This window comes from Xiphias gladius, chromosome 6 (genome assembly GCF_016859285.1).
Source record: "Xiphias gladius isolate SHS-SW01 ecotype Sanya breed wild chromosome 6, ASM1685928v1, whole genome shotgun sequence".
NCBI classification, from domain to species: Eukaryota; Metazoa; Chordata; class Actinopteri; order Istiophoriformes; family Xiphiidae; genus Xiphias; species Xiphias gladius.
The window spans coordinates 28489766-28509323 of NC_053405.1; positions in this window are offsets into that span (position 1 = coordinate 28489766).

The following is a 19558-nucleotide window of genomic DNA, read 5'->3' on the forward strand; positions in this document are numbered from 1 at the left end:
TCTTGTTGTTAAATTTAAGTCTTGTATATTAAGTCTAGAACGACTGGAATCATTTTGTAAAATGATTTTACCTTACTTACCCAATGTTCCTAAAACCCCCCAAAATCTCCAGAAAATATTCAGAGGATGACCTTAGTATCCTTAATGACCCTGCTTGAAAGGCACATTTTCCTATTATGGGAACTAGCCATTTCCCCTGCCTACAGTTTGCTAAGCTAGGCCAAACTCTCTACTGAGTATTATTTTAGCTGCTGCACAAAACACCACAGAATCCCTGTGTTTTTAATGAAGACAGCTGTATAGGGCAATTGGTCTTCAACTGACCTTGACCTTTGACCTCCCAGTGGAGGGCGCTAACAGAAAATACTTTTACCAGTTTATTCAGGAATATAATATCAACGGCAGTGCGTGCATGTCAATCTGCCTCCCAGTGAGTCAGTTTAAATGCTGTGTCAATGGAAGAACATCGGTGACAGCCTGGTACATGTACAGAGCTTACCAGGCTATGAAAATTCACACCCAGCAAATGGATTATTAAGTAGCTGTAAAAGTTTATGTGTGTTTGTGTGTGTGTGTGTGTGTGTGTGTGTGTGGGTGTGTGTCTGTTTAGGTGAGTTATGGACAGGCAAATTGTGGGATTACAGATGGGGACATTGTATGCTCATGTGTTTGAGACAGTGTGTTTAAAGGGAAAAAAGTGGCATTACTCAACTGTCGATATGACCACAGCTGCAGGCTCGGCTGACAAACATCATGGATGGTGTGTGGGTGTGTTTGTGTGTTTGTCAGAGAGAGAGAAAGGGAGAGAGGGAGAGAGAGAGAAAGAGGTTGAAACTCTTGCCGTCCTGTTTGCGCAACAGGTTGATACTGGATTATTCTGCAAAACTGTATTACTATTAAGCATCTAAATCACTATGTAAAGGTTAAGATTAGGTTCAACCCTTTTAGTTTACTAAATGGAGATTACATGTCACTAAATTAAAACAGAGAGTACAGAAAATACTTCTTACACATTAGTTATTACAAAATATTCACACCCAGTAACTGCCAGGTGTAAATGTTGCGTAGGTACTGTATCTGTACTGCTGACAAAAGCTTGCTAATAGCCCACTTGAACTGTTAAGACTAAAGAGAAAAAGAGGACGTATTGAATATGGTCCTCACACCAAATCTGGCACTCATCTGAATGAATGCTGACTTAACTAGAACAGAAACATTAAATTTCACAAAATGAGAGGCGGACAGTGGTAAATGAGAGGCCCGCAGTATCTCTTCCTTATCACTCTCTCAGGCGAGCTACCCTCTCGCCAAGCTAGGCTCTTCATTTGACAAGGCTGGTAACTCATATTCCTTCCTCAGTAATCTACTAGATATGTAACCGGCTCAGCTTGTAACCAATAATCCTTGGCGGATAATTCACATTCCTACCTCGGCCACCCATTGGATACGCACCTGGATTTCGCTGGTCTAACCACTAGCATTCCTAGGCTAGCCACTAGCATACCTAAGCTAGCTCAAAAATGGATATAGAAACATGGATTTTACTGTGAAAATCCCAAGTCACGTTTCTACAGTCATTTTTGAGCTTGCTTGTCAAATGAATAACCAAACTCAGCGAGAGGGTAGCTCGCCTCGGACGGTGATAAGAGAGAAATACTCATTTACCAGCACCTGCTTATCATTGGCTAAATCAGTAGCTGGGTTCAGCGAGGATATAGCCTCCGCCGACTTCTCATTAGTCTTAAATTTGTCGCTTACCCTAAGCCATGTTAGTGTATCGCCTCTAAACAACAAGGCAATCCAAAGTCTGTATAAGACATGAAATGAGAACCATTGAGAGTGTGGTAAAATGACAGCAGTGAGATAAGGGAGGGAGAATACCAACATATACACACAAGCATGCACACATACACACACAAACAATACAAAAGCAAAGAACAACACACTAATTGTCAGACAGCAGTTCAGCCATATCTTGGCAGCACCGCACCTCTTTTACTAACCACTTAACGACCCCACCAGTCTGACAACGCAGAACTTACACTGTTTGAAATACTGAACTGAAATGTTGAGAATATGTTGAGTACCTCTGTATGCCAAACTGGACAGCTGATGAATTTGGAGCACTGCCAGAATCCTTGTTTGTTTCCTTGTTTATTCAGAACATCAACTTTATCACTCTGAGAGATACTGTAAAGTAATTGGTGCAGTGAAGTGTCCCAGTTTTTGAGGGGTATCAAACCAGATGCCCTGCAAGCTACAATGTTTGCTGCTCAGTGGCTAGAAATGCTTTATGTTGATAAGTAAATAAATATGCAAATACTTTTTTTAATTTGCTTAATTTCTGGATTATTTCTTTATTTATTTTCCGGATTCAGAAACTAACCTTCACCTTCAGAACAAGACTTATTCTACGAGGTGAAAAATGATCAGAATATATAAACAATATTCTAATATAAAAATGAGTGTTTCAAAAAGTTTGCACTGACAAGACAACCAACACCAAAGACTTCAGACAGCTGCCAGTAAACAGTGTTGTCAAACTGGACTGGACGAGACCACTAGAGATCTACAGACTGAATAAGACAGAGCTGATAGCAGTACTTGCAAATTATCAGAAGTAGTTGTTATATTTATCAGTGGCAGTGGTAAAGTTAACAGTAATTTTAACGGTAAGAATTCCAACTTTCATTCCCGGTAGAAGAGCAAATAGACTCCGGTCAGTTCAATTATTGCAATTTCTGTCTGTGCATCAGTTATTTCTGATATTTCTGACTCAATCTGAGTATGTCATTTAGTAGTTTAACCCATTATAATCAGTGATTTATAATCAGTACATCAAAGCAACAAAGGAATAGTTGTAAGTCTGTTTAGATTTATACAGCTGATTAACCTCAGCATTAATAAAATTAGGACTTTTCAAACAACAACAGAAACATCTTGTTTTAGCTGATTACTATAATCACAATGCCTGGATTAATTTAAGGGTTTAGAAAATTGTTCATTACTGTTGAGGACATACATGTCCACATATTATCCGTGTCCAAGTTATGAGTCTTACACTAGGATCATGTTATGATGTTTGCATCTAATGTAAGTAACCGGGTTATTCATACAGTACATGGTTCTTACACAGCAGTGTGAGCAAAGGAACCACAGGGTTGTGAAACAAAAGGTAGCCAGCGGGTTAATGGTATGACAGTCAGTGTCAGCCCCAGCAGAGCACCCTTCTGCAGAGATTGCCTGTAGTATTCTCTCCGTATCAGGTGTTTACTGAGGAGTCAGTGGTGGAACTTTTAAAAGTAGAGTGGGCATCTGAAATAATTGCAACCCCCTTTTTGCCGCCCCAGCTGCTGGCGCCCTAGGTGCCTGACTCACCTATGCCTAAAATCAGTGCTTCCTATTTCAGACATTTTGATCTAAGCTGTGCAGAATAGGTTGCCCTGGTGGTCCATCCCTGTTAAACATGATCGAAGAAGTTGAGATCTAGAAAACCTGAGTTGAACCCAAAGATAGCTAGCTAACCCACTAATAACCAGGTTTAGACTCTAACAACTCTCTTAGTGAATCTCAAACCCTCTATCTCTCCCTGCTATTTTCTGGTAGCAAAAACGCAATCTATGCCGACTGTCAGAGAGGTGTTTCTAATATTTAGCCTACTCTCATTGATAAATAGGGTGGACAAAATGACCGAAACGCCTCTCAGTATAACACAATCCCATTCAAGATTACCACAAACTACATCCTCCAAAATGATCATAAAGTTAAGTCAACAACTCTCTAAAACAGTTTCAACACAAAATGAACATTCTAATCTTCATGAAGGTAGGATTTATTGCAGGAATGTTATATTAGACTGCATTCATTTCAGCTAGGTGTCCCTAATAAACTGCCAACTGAGTGTATATACAGTCCCTATTTTGCATATTTTTGCATACAATGGAACCAGGATGCTCAGTTGTCTGATGCCCGAATTCATCGGTTCACACATTTCCACTCCACATGTGGGCTAAGGGCCTGAAAGTGAGGGGTGGATGAAGCAAGGGGTAAAGATGAAAGGGACTTTTTTGATGTAGTATAGCTAAGTGATTTAGGAATTGAAAATGGAGGCGGAGTGGTGTTGATGGCTTCTGAGAAGAAAGAAAGGCAGAGTACTTACAGTTCCCTGCTCTCCTTCAACTCAGATGATGAATGGGATAGGTGTGTCTGCGTGTGTGTACGTTTGTGTACCTGTGCATTGCGACGTGTGTGCTGTGAGGACCGAGAATGGCCAGGCAAATCTCTCTGCTGTTCAGTGAAGTGAGACCGCTGCTGTTTCTATCTGTTATGGCCTGTATTAATCACATCCACAGCTACTGCCTAACACACACACTGACAAAAAGCGCATACACACTGCGGTATGACTGCATCCAAAGTGTATCCTCTTGTCTGTTTGTGTGTAACCCAGTGTTTATGTTGTAAAGAATCATCTTAATGATTTGATTAGCCTGGCATTTGCTGCATTACTGCCTGCCTGGATTACAGCACGATTGCCCCTTCTCACTTTCTCCACAACTTTAACATCAATGGCCAGAGAGATGCCAGTCAGCCAGATTTATATTTGACCAGAAAGTCTTGCATCTGCAACAAGGAAAAAAGAATGCACTCACCCTTTTCTGACCCGATTCTATTATTAAGACCCCAAAAGAGTCAAGAGAGAGAAAGAGGTTTAAATGAAGGCTTATCACCTCCAGGTGCACTAAAACAGAGAAAGACCGTAAATTTAAAAGACTTTTATCACACACAGTTGTCTCTACAGCTTGGAGAAATTAAACCAAACCTTTTTTTAAATGGCTAAATATTTTTTTACAAGTAATGATAAAATAAGCTTACAATATATTCACTTCTGAATGATATATAATATACACCTTGTCTAAACATGGTAGACAACTTAACACCAAAAACCTTGTGGGCAGCTTCACAGGATATGAAAACTTAGCACTTCTCAAATGTGAGGATTTTCTGCTTTCACTGCTTTGCTTCTGTCACCCTGGATTATTGGAAACTGTAATTGAAATTTTTCACTATTTTCTGAATTAATATTTATATTTGTATAGAACTTTCATTGAGTATCGGAGCCCTAGTTTCGAACCCAACTTAAATGCTAGTCTGAAGATTAAACTCGAAGCTGTAAATTTTGTTGCTATGGTTAAATGCGCTTAAATGTAATGATTGCACACTGATTTAGAACTATGTGTATGATGACAGGACTTGTGTCTGAGGTGTCTTGATGTTCCTGATTTGCAATAATATACTTATAATATACATAATATCAATGTATAATATACACCGATCAAATAATAGAGAACACGTGACAACCATTTGGATTTGTGGACCACAATGTTCTCAGGTCATTTAAACGTTTTGTGCAAATTCTTCCTCTGCAACACAGAACCAGAGTAAACGGAGGTGGAAAACCTTATTTCCTTCTCAGAGTCAACATCTATTTGGTCTCGGACGATCTTAGATCAGATTTAGGTCAAGTTAAACACCCCTGACTCCTCCAAACCTTTTTTTCCCCATAATTTAATGATTGAATAGATATAGGGGCAATATATTGCAACACTTTTCGATCATTCCTTTACACTATAAAAAATCAGGTAAATATTTACATAATCAAAAAGAACAGTAAAGTACATTGTAGGGATGCCAATATTATTATTATTGTTGTTGTTGTTGTTATTGTTGTTGTTGTTGGTGGTGGTGGTGGTGGTGGTGTTGTCCATCCTTGCCTGACTCGGACAACCTCTTGAATAGCGAGGCAGTCCACAAATTTGGCAAGGATGGGAAAAATAAATCAAAAGCACCCTTCCAGGCACTCTGTGTTTAGGAAGTAGCTAACAACGCCATCATCCGATTCCAGTCAGAGCCCATTGAACTTGACACTTGTGCAAGCAATGACCACAGCAAACCCACAGCATTTGACATTAGACAGCTACAGTAAAAGTCAATGTTAGCTAGCGTTAGTGTTAGTTCAATAGTCACTGAGCAGTGAGCAGTCGAAACAGAAAAGTCTGTGCTGGGCACAAACACATTGGAATCCATGATAAGCAATTTATAAGCAGCCAATAATCTTGATCTAACATTAGTAGATGCGTTTTCTTGCAGAAAACAAAGTTCATAGCAGATTATAAAATACGGCTCACTGCCACACAGCAACAATGGCTGTGGAGAGGAGACAAACGTACGATCTTGTCAATATTATCAGATTTTTATATTTACATTAGTACAGGACACTAAACTTTAAACAGCCTCAGAAGTACCATAGCTGTTCAGGTCAATGCAGCTGGCTACATGGCTAGCTAGCCACAAGTACCTCAGCAAAGTGTCTCATAATAGGGCTAACCTTACACTGTTATACGAGATGACGCCCCTCAATAACAGTCGCTTTTTAGGTCTAAACACTATAATAGCAAATTTAAAGTAGTTCTGAACTTTAATTTACCTTCGAGATGCAACATTGGTGTTATATTTGGATCCCACAGCCACTCCGGACAGACAAGTGACTGGGCAAACAACTTGCACTGCATAAACTTTTACTGGCCCCGGGCCATTGAGCCGCCGGTTATGTCGGATCCTGAACATAATCTCTACCTTTTTTACATTTAGAGGAAGCAATTTTTTTGTTGTTTTGTTATGTTCTTCACCAACCACAGTCCAATCTGTGGTTAGGTTTAAGCAACAAAAAACACTAAACACACTAAAAAATACAGACATAAAATCTATGCTTGACACAATTATTGGCAGCCTTTTGATGAATTTAAATTAGTTCCTAAAACAAAATAATAAACAAATAAAACTCACCTTTGCTTAATTTTTCAGTGTTCAGATCATCTGAATTAACCAATGAATGATGGTTTTACTGCATAAAAAGGGGCTGATTATTTCCAGTTTCTTTTTCACAGTGGCAAAGACAAGAGAGCTGTCTGAGAGCATCAGAAATGTTATTATCAAAAAACATAATAAGTCAACAGGCAACAAGGCAAACACCAAAGATCTTGAAATTCCTGTTTCAACAATTTGTAATAGTATCAACAATTTTCAAAGTCATAAAACTGTTAAGATGCTTCCAGGACGTGTGGCTAAGAAGAAAGTCAATGAGAGAAGTCTGCTAAGGTGATGCGGATTGTAGAAAAAACTCTACACAAGACTTCTGAAGAGCTTCAGGCTGACCTGAAGCAATCTGGAGTGGAGGTTTCAGTCTGTAGCATAAACCACACACTAAACCAAGTAGGACACCATAGGCAAAGGCCAAGGAGGACACCACTGTTGAAGGAAAGGCACAGAAAGGCAAGACTAAGATTTGCAAAAAACTTTCATAGATAAGACACAGTATTTCTTACATAATGTTCTATGGACAGATTAAACCAAAGTAGAGCTCTTTGGGAATGTAGTGCTTCAGTTTGTTTATAGGTGACACAATGAAGCCCATACGGAAAAGAACACCCTACCTACAGTAAAACATGGTGGAGGGTTCTGTCATGCTGTGGGGCTGCTTTGCTGCCTCTGCTAGTGGAGGCACTGAATGTATCAAAGGAATGATGAAATCAGAAGATTACCAAGGCATTTTAGAGTGAAATGTGTTACCCAGTTTCAGAAAATCTGGTTTGAGGCAAAGGTTTCGGGTCTTTCAGCAGAACAAAGACCCAAAGCACAGATCCAGCCGCACAAAAAAATAGTTGAAAAGGAAAAGACAGACTGTTTTAAACTGGCCAGCAATTAGTCCTGACCTAAATCCAATTGAAAACCTTTGACAGAGCTGAAAGTTTAATAATGCTGCAGTCACTAGAAACAGAGATTGTACTTCAAGATCAGCTATTGCTGGAAAACAAATACATTGTCTGTGAACATTTTACTGATACGTTAAGTATCAGCCTTTTTTCCATTTGCAAATACATAAATTAACAGCATACCCTTGTTGTGTTAAAAGAAAATATAATGCTTACACATTTTGTTTCCTATGAAGTGCATTTGCTGTTGCAAATTAGTTGCATATAAAAGTAATTTATAGTAGGCAGGGTTTTCTGGGAAGAAATTACAGCATATTTTAATAGTATGGTCAAAATGAACTTTTCACAGCAAAAGAACCAGCCCAGACACATTCTTTCCAAACTTGAAAATGAGTCATAATGAACACTGCGCAATGCGTCCTTTGTGTGTATTTTCATTATTTAGTTGGCTACTTGTATTACTGTGTTTGCATTTAGAGAACAAATCATGTGTCAAATAATAATGTCATTACTTACTAACACTGTTATAATTTCCCCAAAAAATTAAGTTATAATTAAATTTTTTTGTCTATCCAACTCTAAGGTCATTTTTTTCCTCTTCCTGCTCTGTCCTTATCACTAAATGATGGCAAAATTCAAAGCAAAACAAGTTTAGTTTTTTGGCATAAATCTTCAAGACTCAGCAATGCACAGATCCACTGACTAAGCGAAAGAATTGTCCCTTTCCAAAAACAACTCACTAAATAGGGAAGTATTGCTGTAATGGTCAATAAAACAGTTCATACAGTTTTGTGACAAAATGTTTATTCAAGAGTAAGATGAGAAGATTGAGGGACAACCCAGGGACAACCCTGACTCTCACTTTTGTATGTTAGGCACAGAGCTAAAGCCAGAGGAAATTAGAATGGAAGCTGAGGGAGCTAGACTAAGTCTGTCCAAAATTCAAATTAAAAAAAGCAAGTTATGGTTTTATAGGAATTTAGATGTTACAACTGTTTCTGGGCAAGCTGCAGCTGGCACAGTGACTTCCTGGACAACTCCAGGAAGTCAGTGAACCCAGCCACTGCATCCCAACTTGTTAAATGGCAAGCTTTAGAGGTGCTGGTGGCCATATTTTTTTACTTTTGGAGAGAACCAGGCTAGCTGTTTTCCCCTGCTCCCTGTAATTACTGTATTTCATCAAATAGTGACCATTGCCTTTATTGAGCTCAGCTGCAGGAGGTACCAGGCCCTTATTTGAAGCAGGCTTGTATTAGAGGCGGGCCTTTATTTCTAATTCCCTCCGTTTGATGAGTATAAGTGGTCAGATATCAGTAAAAAGCCTCGTTTTGATCTGATCCTTGACACTTCCTGGAACTGTTTCAAATTAAAAGCCCTCCAGCGTTTCAGTGGACAGAAACCCTTCATTTCTTAACTGGGCTTTTACTGTGAAACATTTAGAGGCATTCCATATGCAACAACAGCTGGACGGGATAAAGGACAACAAAGCAAAGTGGATCAGAAAGAGTGAATCAAATGCCACCATTGTGCCAGTTTGGACAATAATACTTCAGATGAGTAATCCAAAAAAAAAAGTGTCACAAAATAGTATGATTAAATTGTTGAATTTATTAAATTAAAGAGGTAGAAATGTATGTTGGGCTTTACTGGCATGCGTATTATATGACAGACACATGTATTTAGGGGCCAGCTTTTATTTGTTAATGTCGACCATGCCCCCGGCCATTATCAGAGATTTTAATTGACTACTGGTTTTATTTCATGTTTTTCACAACAGAGGTCATATGTATTTTAAAGGATACTTGCTCTCCGACTTGACTAAGCTGTTTCCTGATGTCTGCTGCCCCCTGTTAAAATTCCATCACATAGAAATAACCGCAGCCCACTTCATCTTCTTTTTCTTTCTCCTCCGTCCGTCTTCTCTTTAGTAGTTTTTTCCATCTTAGTTCTGACCAAAATAGTGATGATGCATCAAATGTTTTCCACTCCATAAAATATCTATAAGAATTCGGAATAAGGAAATAGTCCGCATATAAGGAATTTGTGGTCTGCTGCTTTTATTTCATCTCTGTTGGGTCTATTTCAAAACTTCGGACAACCCTGACTCTCACTTCATTCCTTTTCTCCATTTCACCTTTATCGTTTCCTTTCTCCCTCTCTCTTTCTTTTAATTCTCTGCTCACTTGTTTCCTGCTTCCCTCTCTTCCCTTTCCCTTCCCTCTTAATGTCTGTTGTTTTTTTCCCTTTCCTTCTTCTTTCTCTTTCTCATCTTTATCCTTAGCTGGCGGTTAAGCAACTTCTTAATTACTTTGCATTAGTTTTTGTTGTGCCTTAAAACTGTCTTTGTCTTGTACCATTACTTATACTACAAACATGGGGAAACAGTGCACAAATTTTACGTGAATGTTGTACATAAGCATGCACATATATTGTGTTACTTTTTTCTGTCAATAAAAATTCAGAAAAATGTAGAATCAGAAACCAACCAACAGAAACTGCAACCCCAAATTACTATCATTCAAATGTTGTAAAGAAATGTAAAGAAATGTGATTTGCATCTAAAATAACAGCTTGTATTGCCTAATTTTTGCTTTGCATTTCTTATTTTGTCTTTGAGCTTCTCAGTTTCTCTTCGTCTCAGTTTGGTCATTATGGTAAATGGACAAATGATCCACGGGTGGGGATTCACTCTGCTGCTCTTCGTCCAATAAACTGTAAGTTATATCATGCAAAGAACTCTGGGTAGTGACCACAGAACTGCAATGTTATCAGCCAGTAGCAATCCCTAAAGGTTGAAATTAAGGTTATTTTCACTGTCAGTTTTCCTCAGTGATGTATAAAACCTGACTGCTAATGACAGATAACTTTGTGGAGAATATGTCACAGTATCTACAGAACTCTTAGTTTTGTGGACTAGAGCAAGCAAGCCTATTAGTCCATATGTTAGCTACATCCACGCTAAGCCGGCTAAATCTGGAAATGCTGTTTAACACTATATGTTTTTCATGACGTTTTGGTTAGGATGTTTGACCAAGCTGAAAACCCATTATCAGTGGTAAAAATGGCTAAATCTGTCACAGCCTAAGCCATGACTCAGTTTTTTTTTCCCCCTTATGTTTCTAGTGTTTCCCTTTTGCCCGTGTTTAACGTCCTTCCTCTGTCTTTGTGTGTGTGTCTGTGACTGGGGCGATACACTCCTGCCTCTCCCTCTCTCCCTCTTTCTCAGCCACCTGGCGCCAATCAGCCAAGAAACCTTCAATCCATCAACTCATCAAGCTTGCAGCATATATTCCCAAAACCTACAGCCACTCTTTTGCGGATTGTTGTACTCTCCAGTCCAGTAGATTACGCTCAGGCCACGTAGACCTAAACATTCTAAGTTTTGCTCCAGTGCTCTTTCCTCATGTTAACATTTGTCTCTCTGTGACCAGGACCACTACTTGCCTACCGGCCTTCTGTGTGCCACGCTCCATACCTCCAGTTTCTTCCCCACCCTGCCTGCCCACTCATCGATTCCCTTTCCTGACTGCTGCATCGCTCGCTTCCCTCACAGCTCCTTCTCTACCCACTCCCCTCTGCCCCACCAGACACTCTCTGCCTGCACACTCAGCTAACCATTCCTCAGCTTTCAGGACTTCAGCCTTCACTTCACCCTTGCTGCTTTCTGCCTGCTTCCCTCAACCTTTTGCCTGATTTTCCCCGCTCCTCTTCCTCACCTCACCTCTTGCTTTTTTGTTTCTGAACTGACTTTTGTGTCCAGTGTTTGGGTTCCTTTATAACTTTTGACAAAATCTATTAATTTTAATTCTTAGTTCAGAAATCAAAATAACTGTTGATTACAGCCAGCATGTTGAGTAGTGTGACAGTTTCACCTGCTTAAACCCCCATTCAGTCCTGTCCTGGGGCCTCATTTATAGAACAGTGTGTAGGATCCATACTAAAAATGTACATGCGTACGAAAGCCAAACATGGCTAATGCAAAAAAAGTAATCACTTATAAAACTGTACACGTACCCCCCCATCAACCAAATGCAATTTCCCTTTATAAATCACCATCAACTTGAAAAGGTTTGCACTTTAGCAAGCCTCATGCTCTGCCCAAAACACTCCCATAATTAACCATAAATAGTCAATGCAAATCCCTCATGAATATTGATATTCATGTGGAGAACAGAGGCAAAACAAAGTCTGAGGGCTAATGGCTGCAGCAGCAGCAACAAACGGGACAATTTCCGAGATTAAACAAAGTGATCAGACATGAAGGTGGGTTCCTTGATCTCTTTGTTGCACGATGTCAGCGCATGGACCAACCAGCAGAGGCAAAGAGACACCGAAGGTCACCTCTTGGTATTTGTGAAGCATCTACTGTATAGGCTATAGACATGTGCATAGCTGATGAAATCATACACTACATATCTAAAAAAGACAACAAACGCTCCAAAATCCAAAAAACTATTGACGCTCTGTCCTGCAATTCTTTAATGCTATTTGATGTTATCTTGAATTTTTACAACCAATGATGACAATTTAATCAGTCTAGTTAACACAGTTGAAGTGAAAAGGACTCAGTATATTCACGCTACATATTGGGGAAAGGCAAGTCAGACTTTCCTGATTCCTGCACCCGTCACATTTGGGCATTATCCTAGCATTTCAAAATCTGCGGTGCACTCCACAACTGACCAGGAATGTCAGTGGCATACAGTCCAGCCCTCTGCTCTGCGATCCGTGGTTGGGGAATGTGATGGTAAGACAGTGCTGATGAAATATTGAGCTGAATTTGATTTGAGATTTGAGTCGGCTTATATCTGCAATTGAAATGTGCTTATGGAATAATTATAGCTCACTTGTACAAGCACAAATAACACAGTGGGTTTGAATTTTTATGATAGATTGGATCTACAACTAATGTATGATATGAAGTGAAATTAAATGTGAGAGGCTTCATTATAAAGTACGTATAATGATGCCTTCCACACATCTAATTTCTACAATCTTGCTTCAATTCACCACCTGAACATCTGTGTCACCAGTTTCCCCTGTCTCAAAAAAGGTTCGTTCGCGTGGTTCAGAGTTTCTGTACAGGTGTGCACATGCTCCCATCAAGTTTTTTTTTATAGATTCCAACTTTTGCTTAGGAAGTGGTGTATGCCTCTTTCAGGTCCCCATTTTGTGCATTTTTGTGCATTTTGTACACAACAAACATAAATGAGGCTTAAACTTAAAGAATCCTGAATAGAAAAGTCCATAATGCCAAGCGTACATACACAAAAAAAGCGTACATACATACACAATAAGCATTTTAAACCTTATTTAGCAGCAAAGTCACCAAGCTTCTTAAGCGGTTTCTATCAGATTTTACTTGTGAGTCCATGCAGTTTTTATGTCCTGGTTACCATTGATAGTGCAGTCATGGCTCTCTCCCCATTAATTTAGATAGGGGCCTGATCTTGTTAGCCCGAAATAACTGCCTGGGAGCATTGCCAAGATGGCTGCCAAATGGCAAGACTTGCCTATAAGGACTTTGATTTTATATCTGCAATTAATCTGATTTCAGTTGGTAATATTTTCCAGATTTGACAGCCCTTTATGGAGAAAGCTGTTTGTGCAAATTTAGATCTACAATGTGGTATTTTAGAGTTGCCATTCACCATGCTCCTAGTTACTCTGTTACTGTCTTGTCTTTGGATATATCTGGCTCTGGAGCTAGACTGTTGATACATTTGAAAAATAATTTAAGTTAAGTAGATTGTATCTTTTCAGGTTGTGACAGTGGTGCCACTAGACAGGTTTTAACTTTTCAATTTTTTACTTTCTTGGTCAACTTTCACACACTCTTCTCTAGTTTGAAGATATGACTCAAACCAATCAACTGCTTATTTAAAGATATTGAATACACAACTTAGACAGGAGAATGCCATGGTTGACAGTGTCACATGCAATTTTCAGGTCAACAAACACTGACTCCACAACATTACCCCCATCCAAGGAATAATTAATATTTTCAGTGAAATAACACTTTGCAGCTTCTGTGGAATATTTTGGTCTAAAACCAAATTGTTTTGGATGAAGGAGTTGATTGGTCTCTATGTAGTCAACTAGCTGTGCTGCCACAACCTTCTCAAGTAACATTGACAGGACAGGAAGAGAAAAAGGGCAATAGTTGCATATGAGATCATGAACCCCTGCTTTTCAAGATTGGTGTAATGACTGCCTTTTTCTAGTTGTTTGAGAATTTGTTGGTCCTAATTGATAAACTGATGAGATGAGTCACAGGTCTTATCAATGTAGAGCTGTATTTTGTAATGAAATGTCCAAATTATAAATTTCTTTTGCCTTAGGATTTGATAATTTCTTAATAACTTATGCAAATTTTGCTTCATTGACCTTTTGGATACGAAAGGAATCTGTTGATTCTCCAGCTACTGCATTATAACCTATAGATGAAGATGATCAGTATTGAGTTTAGAAGATAATGATGTTTTCAAAGCCAGAAGATTAAGTATTTCATAATTTTGCCATGGCAAAGATGTCTTCTTTTGTTTACATTTTATGTTTTTGGTATATTTTGCTGTTAATTTCACTAGAGGAGTGGTCATGGAGTGGTCACACATCCAAGTCATCTATTTTTGATGCCAATTAATATTCCCTAGGTCACATTCAAATTGCACAATTTGGGACATAAGGATGGCCATCTTTATACGGTCAGGGTTACTGCTACAAAAATATTGCAGGCACTTATTTTACCATCAGTTTCTTGATGGTAAGAGTCATATGGTCAGACAAACCAATTAATAGGTACCATATCAATTAGGATTCTACAGTCTCTAGTGATTCTTGTAGGTCCTTTAGTCATTTGCTGGTAGTTCAACTTTCACAGAATCATTTTCAGTTTTTTTTCCGTCCAACCAGTTAATATTGTATCCACCATAAAATATGTTCCTATGGGAGCATCCAACTTTTTTATGAAATTTTGTAGTTCATAAAACAAAACACCATGATGGCGGGATATACAGTACATCAACATTGAAACTCATATGCATTTGTCCTTCTCTTTGATAAAGATCACCCCCTCCAACCCTTAGCTAGCAGTGTTTGTTCATATTGTGCTTGATAAACAAGCCCTGTGGTGTTTGATTGCTGCTGTCCTGTTTTTAACAATCCAGACCCTGTGGAAAGGTCACTGGGCCATTTGGAGCACTATATGGTATTTGTGTGTGCAGTCTGTGTGTGTCCTAATAAGGAGAGGCTATAGAAAAATGTGTTGGTGAACCCTTGTTTTGGCAGGTGCTTTATAGAGTAGAGGGTATTTAACTTGAATAGGACTCAGTAGATTGGAAGCCTCCACCAAGGCCAAATATTGACGAAAATGTTGAAAAATGCTCCATCTCACAATCTTAAGGAAAGTGATAAAAAAAAAATTACTACACCCGCCCCTTTAGCTGGATCCAGACCAAAATTTAATAGGTTCTCCCTTGGCCCATGGCCCATCTCTCCACCAGGTTTGGTGCAAATTGGTTAAGTACTTTTTCTGCTGACAAACAAACCAACAAACAGACACAGGTGAAACTTTACAAACTTCCTTAACGAATTAATCTTGTATTATCCTGTGTTTTGTTAACTCTCAGAACACGTTTCAATCTCCCTTTCTGCACGTCTAGAACCTGTGATTTTTATGTTCACACTGTGCAGATCATTTGACATGTATACTCACATTGCACTTAAGGATGGAACTCCTGTTTTATTTTCTCCACTGACAGTTCCAATAGACTTTATTCAAAGCACATGATGGCATCCCCAACAATGTTGGCACTGCAAGCTGGAGACTGTGTTAACACTGACAAAGTGACAGCTGTGTCCTTTGAACAGATCTAGTGTGGGTTGAATGTGCATTGGTAGATCTGCATATATAATTGATATGAAAAAAGGGGGGGGACATAGCACAATGGAAGTTCCACATAAAGATGTATAATATATAATAATTATAATAATAGGGCTAATAATAAGACTACTACTAATAATCAGAGTACATATAATAACAATAATAATAATAATAATAATAATTATTATTATTATTATTATTATTATTATTGAAGTAGTGCTTGTTGAGCAGGATCATGGGGCAGTAGGTGGTTTGTAGTTACAGATCCAGACTCTGCAGCTCCAGAGACAGAACTAAGTGCTGAAAGCAACAGGAAGAGACAGTAGAGAGACAAGAAAGCACAAAAACTACAGGAGATAGAAGAAGCCGAATTAATAACAAGCATTGAGGGGATATGAGTAGGTATGGATAGAGAGAACTGCAGTCAAGCAACATGCATATAGCCTGTAACCACTGTACAAAAGCTTTAGTACTATGCTGTATATAAGAATAGCGGTGCAATATTATTTTTGGCACCAAATTTTAAATTATTAAAATGTGATATACTGTATGAATCAGGCTGCTAAAAATATATCATATGTCATCTAAATCATGTTTTGGGTTTTTTTGGGTTTTTTACGTAAATGTCAAAGGGTGCAATGAAATTACATTGCAAACTGTCAGATATCTAATTTGTCTGCCTGAAAATGTGGACATCCTTGCCTAAGGTCAGAAATATACAAAAATATACATTTATCAGTTTCTCTGAACATGTTTACATTGGGGTGTGTGTGTGTGTGTGTGTGTGTGTGTGTGTGTGTGTGTGTGTGTGTGTGTGTGTGTGTGTGTGTGTGTGTTTTTAATTATTAGCTTTTCACCTACCACCATCATCAAGTCAAAATTCTACCACGCCCTTTAGTTAATGACCAAAAACCTGAATAACTGATGACATTTGCATCGGCCTCAGCTGTACTGTGTGTTTAGTGTTAATTAACAGTGTATTAGCATGCTAACACACTACACTAAGATGGTCAATATCATAAACATCAGCATGTTAGCATTTTTTTGTGAGCACAGCATGATGACATTACCATTTAGCTCAACCCGTCACTGTGGCTAAGGTATGGATGTACTAAGAACTGGACACCAGACTGAAAGATGGCAGCTCACTGCACTGTATTAATGTTTCATCTGCTAGCCCCACCCAAGTGTTCCCGCTCAGCCCAGAGACATCACACAAAGAAATAGCTCTTCCTTGGCTCAAGGAAAGTTTTACAAAGATAAAACCTTCATGTACTAAAAATTCATACAAAGAGTCATAATCAACCTTGTGTGCAGTTCAAAGTGTCCTGTCAGCAGTTTTACACATGTCTCATTTATAATGGTACTCTGAAAATGGGGAAAATGCTTTTAACACCTCCTTAAGCTAAGCACAGGTTCGCAGCGCGGCTAGCATGGCTGTAGTCTCCTATTAACTTTTCCTTTTTTCAGCAGGATTCATCCCTGTGAATGTCTATAACAACCTGTTTTCCTTCCTAGGTCATCAAATAATGACATTATGTCCAACCAGCTGGCATCTCATAGATACATGCAAGGTACCCTTTGGTGTCTGAATACTAAAGCACAGTGTTCTCCCACTTGACTCCAGTTAACCCACTCACACCATCTTTTCTGGTCTTTTATATGTTGTAGTAAACAAACACAAAAATTTAACTTACATATAAAAGTATCTCCAAGTAGACTGGTAGTGGTGCCTTCTGCAACAAAACTCACTGTTTGTTTACTTTGAATATCCTGGTGCTGCTTCCACCCTGTGGTCCAGATGTGTAGATGTCAGATGTACTGTGCACAGATAAAATCATGATAACTACATTTTTCATTTTTAATTAAATGTAAATACACTTATTACATATCAAAGATCAATACCCACAGGGGTGAATATCAACTTTAATTTTGAAACTTTTATCTGTAAAAGTGGGCTTGTTTGTTTGGCTTGTCGTAACACTGGTTATGTTGTGTATTGTCGTATCCAGAGCCTTCCATTATCCAAAATTGATGAAAAAACAATTTCTCTAAAACAGAGATGAAATGATGAAAACTGATGGCGATAACATAAACCTATCGTGTAGTTAAATTATCAAAGAGTCTCCTTTGACTTCTGGACAACAGGTCCTCCCACTGAATATCTTATTTGAGTAGAAAATCTGCGTTATGTCTAAGCTCTCCTATGGAAATGTCAAAGCTCAATGCGTCCAGTATTGCGGCATGTAGGTTTACATTGGAGTCAATAGAACAGTAATAGCAGTATCTCTGGGTGTCTGATATTGCCGCGATTGGGTTAAAGGAGAGATATTATGCTCATTTTCAGGTTCAAATTTTTATTTCAGGGGTTAACTGGAAGCTTTTACATGCTTTAATGCTTTTTACATGCTTTTTTGTTGTTAAAGGGTAGATGCATTATTGAGCTGAACTGACTGTGTGCCAAGTAATTATTCATTATTTCAGCTTAGGTCACTATTAATTGAAACCGATAGAGACAAGCCAAAGTGGCCCAAAATATGTACTGATAAATCCTGTTCGTAGGTCTCCAGAAATAAAATTAAACTGTGGTTGCAGAGTTGTTTTTAATTACCTGCCCCAAATTGTGTCCCCTCCTTTCTCCGACCAGGTGTTGGTCTACATGTATGAAATTCACAGTTTGCTAAGCAGTGCACACAGTTTATTAATCCATTCCCACAGATTCTCACCTAAATATCATAAGACACCTGGGTGGCTCTGTAATTATAAAAGAAGTGTCTGTATAACTGTTGACAGAACAACTCAATCTACAAACAAGGTCAGTTATTACTTTTTCTATTAGGAATTTTTAATCCACAGTGCTTTTATATTTGTAAAACTTTTTCAGAGCCTAGAAAAGTGAGTTTTATTTTCGTGACATCATCACAATGCAGTGGCAAACCGTGGCCCTGGACCCTGGGCCTTCAATAGGACCACGTGGCAATAAAAAAATCAAACATAGCAATAAAGCTAATAGCCAAATCCCTGTCAGATGTAGGTTCAGCGTATTAAAGGTTTATTTGCCCTAACTGGCTTCACAATACACAAAGGTGATTCCAGAAAAATTCACACAAAGCTGGCCATCAGGACATCACTAAATTTAAATATGGAATGTAAACGACTGCGCCCATATTATTTTTTGAAAATCAATGAAACAAGCAAATCACATTGACTTATTACATATATTTGTTTAGCTGGAATTAAAGTAAAATATCCAGAATAATCATTAGCTTATACCTGGTGAAATGCTCTGAGACACCTTTACTGCTCCATGGAATAAATTGCAGCTTATTTGTGTCACTAATCAGCAAAATGTACACACAAAGTTCAGGACTGCATAATTCATTTTTAATACAAAATGAGGATCATATGCTGCTACATTCACAGTTTAACTGCTCACTCAGCTCTGCCCCAATCAGCAAACCTGTCTGCCCTGACAACAGCACACTCTCACTTGCCCACTCACTCACTCCGCTAGCTGACCATTAGCCGTGAGGCTGCGCACTAAGGTTAAAACACTAGTGTGGTGCCTCAAATAACCAAGGCTGCTCTTCAACACAGCTGCTAACAAAATCTCCTGTCCTTAACTTACTAGTGAGTAGCTTTCTAACTATCATATTTATTATGTTTCCAACCGAGCCATCCCGCTGTAACTTAACTGTGGTTTACAAAAACATTTTAATAATAGTTTCTAAAAAAATCCCTGTTGATTAGGCCCAGCGGGGGCTTGCAATAGACTGGCGGAAACTTTGAGAATATTGAACTGTCAGTGAGGATCAAATACAGCTACAGGGCAATTGAAATCAATTTCATATTATCAAATTCCGTTTCAATTCAGCTCAGAACTTATACATTCAATTTCAAATTATTC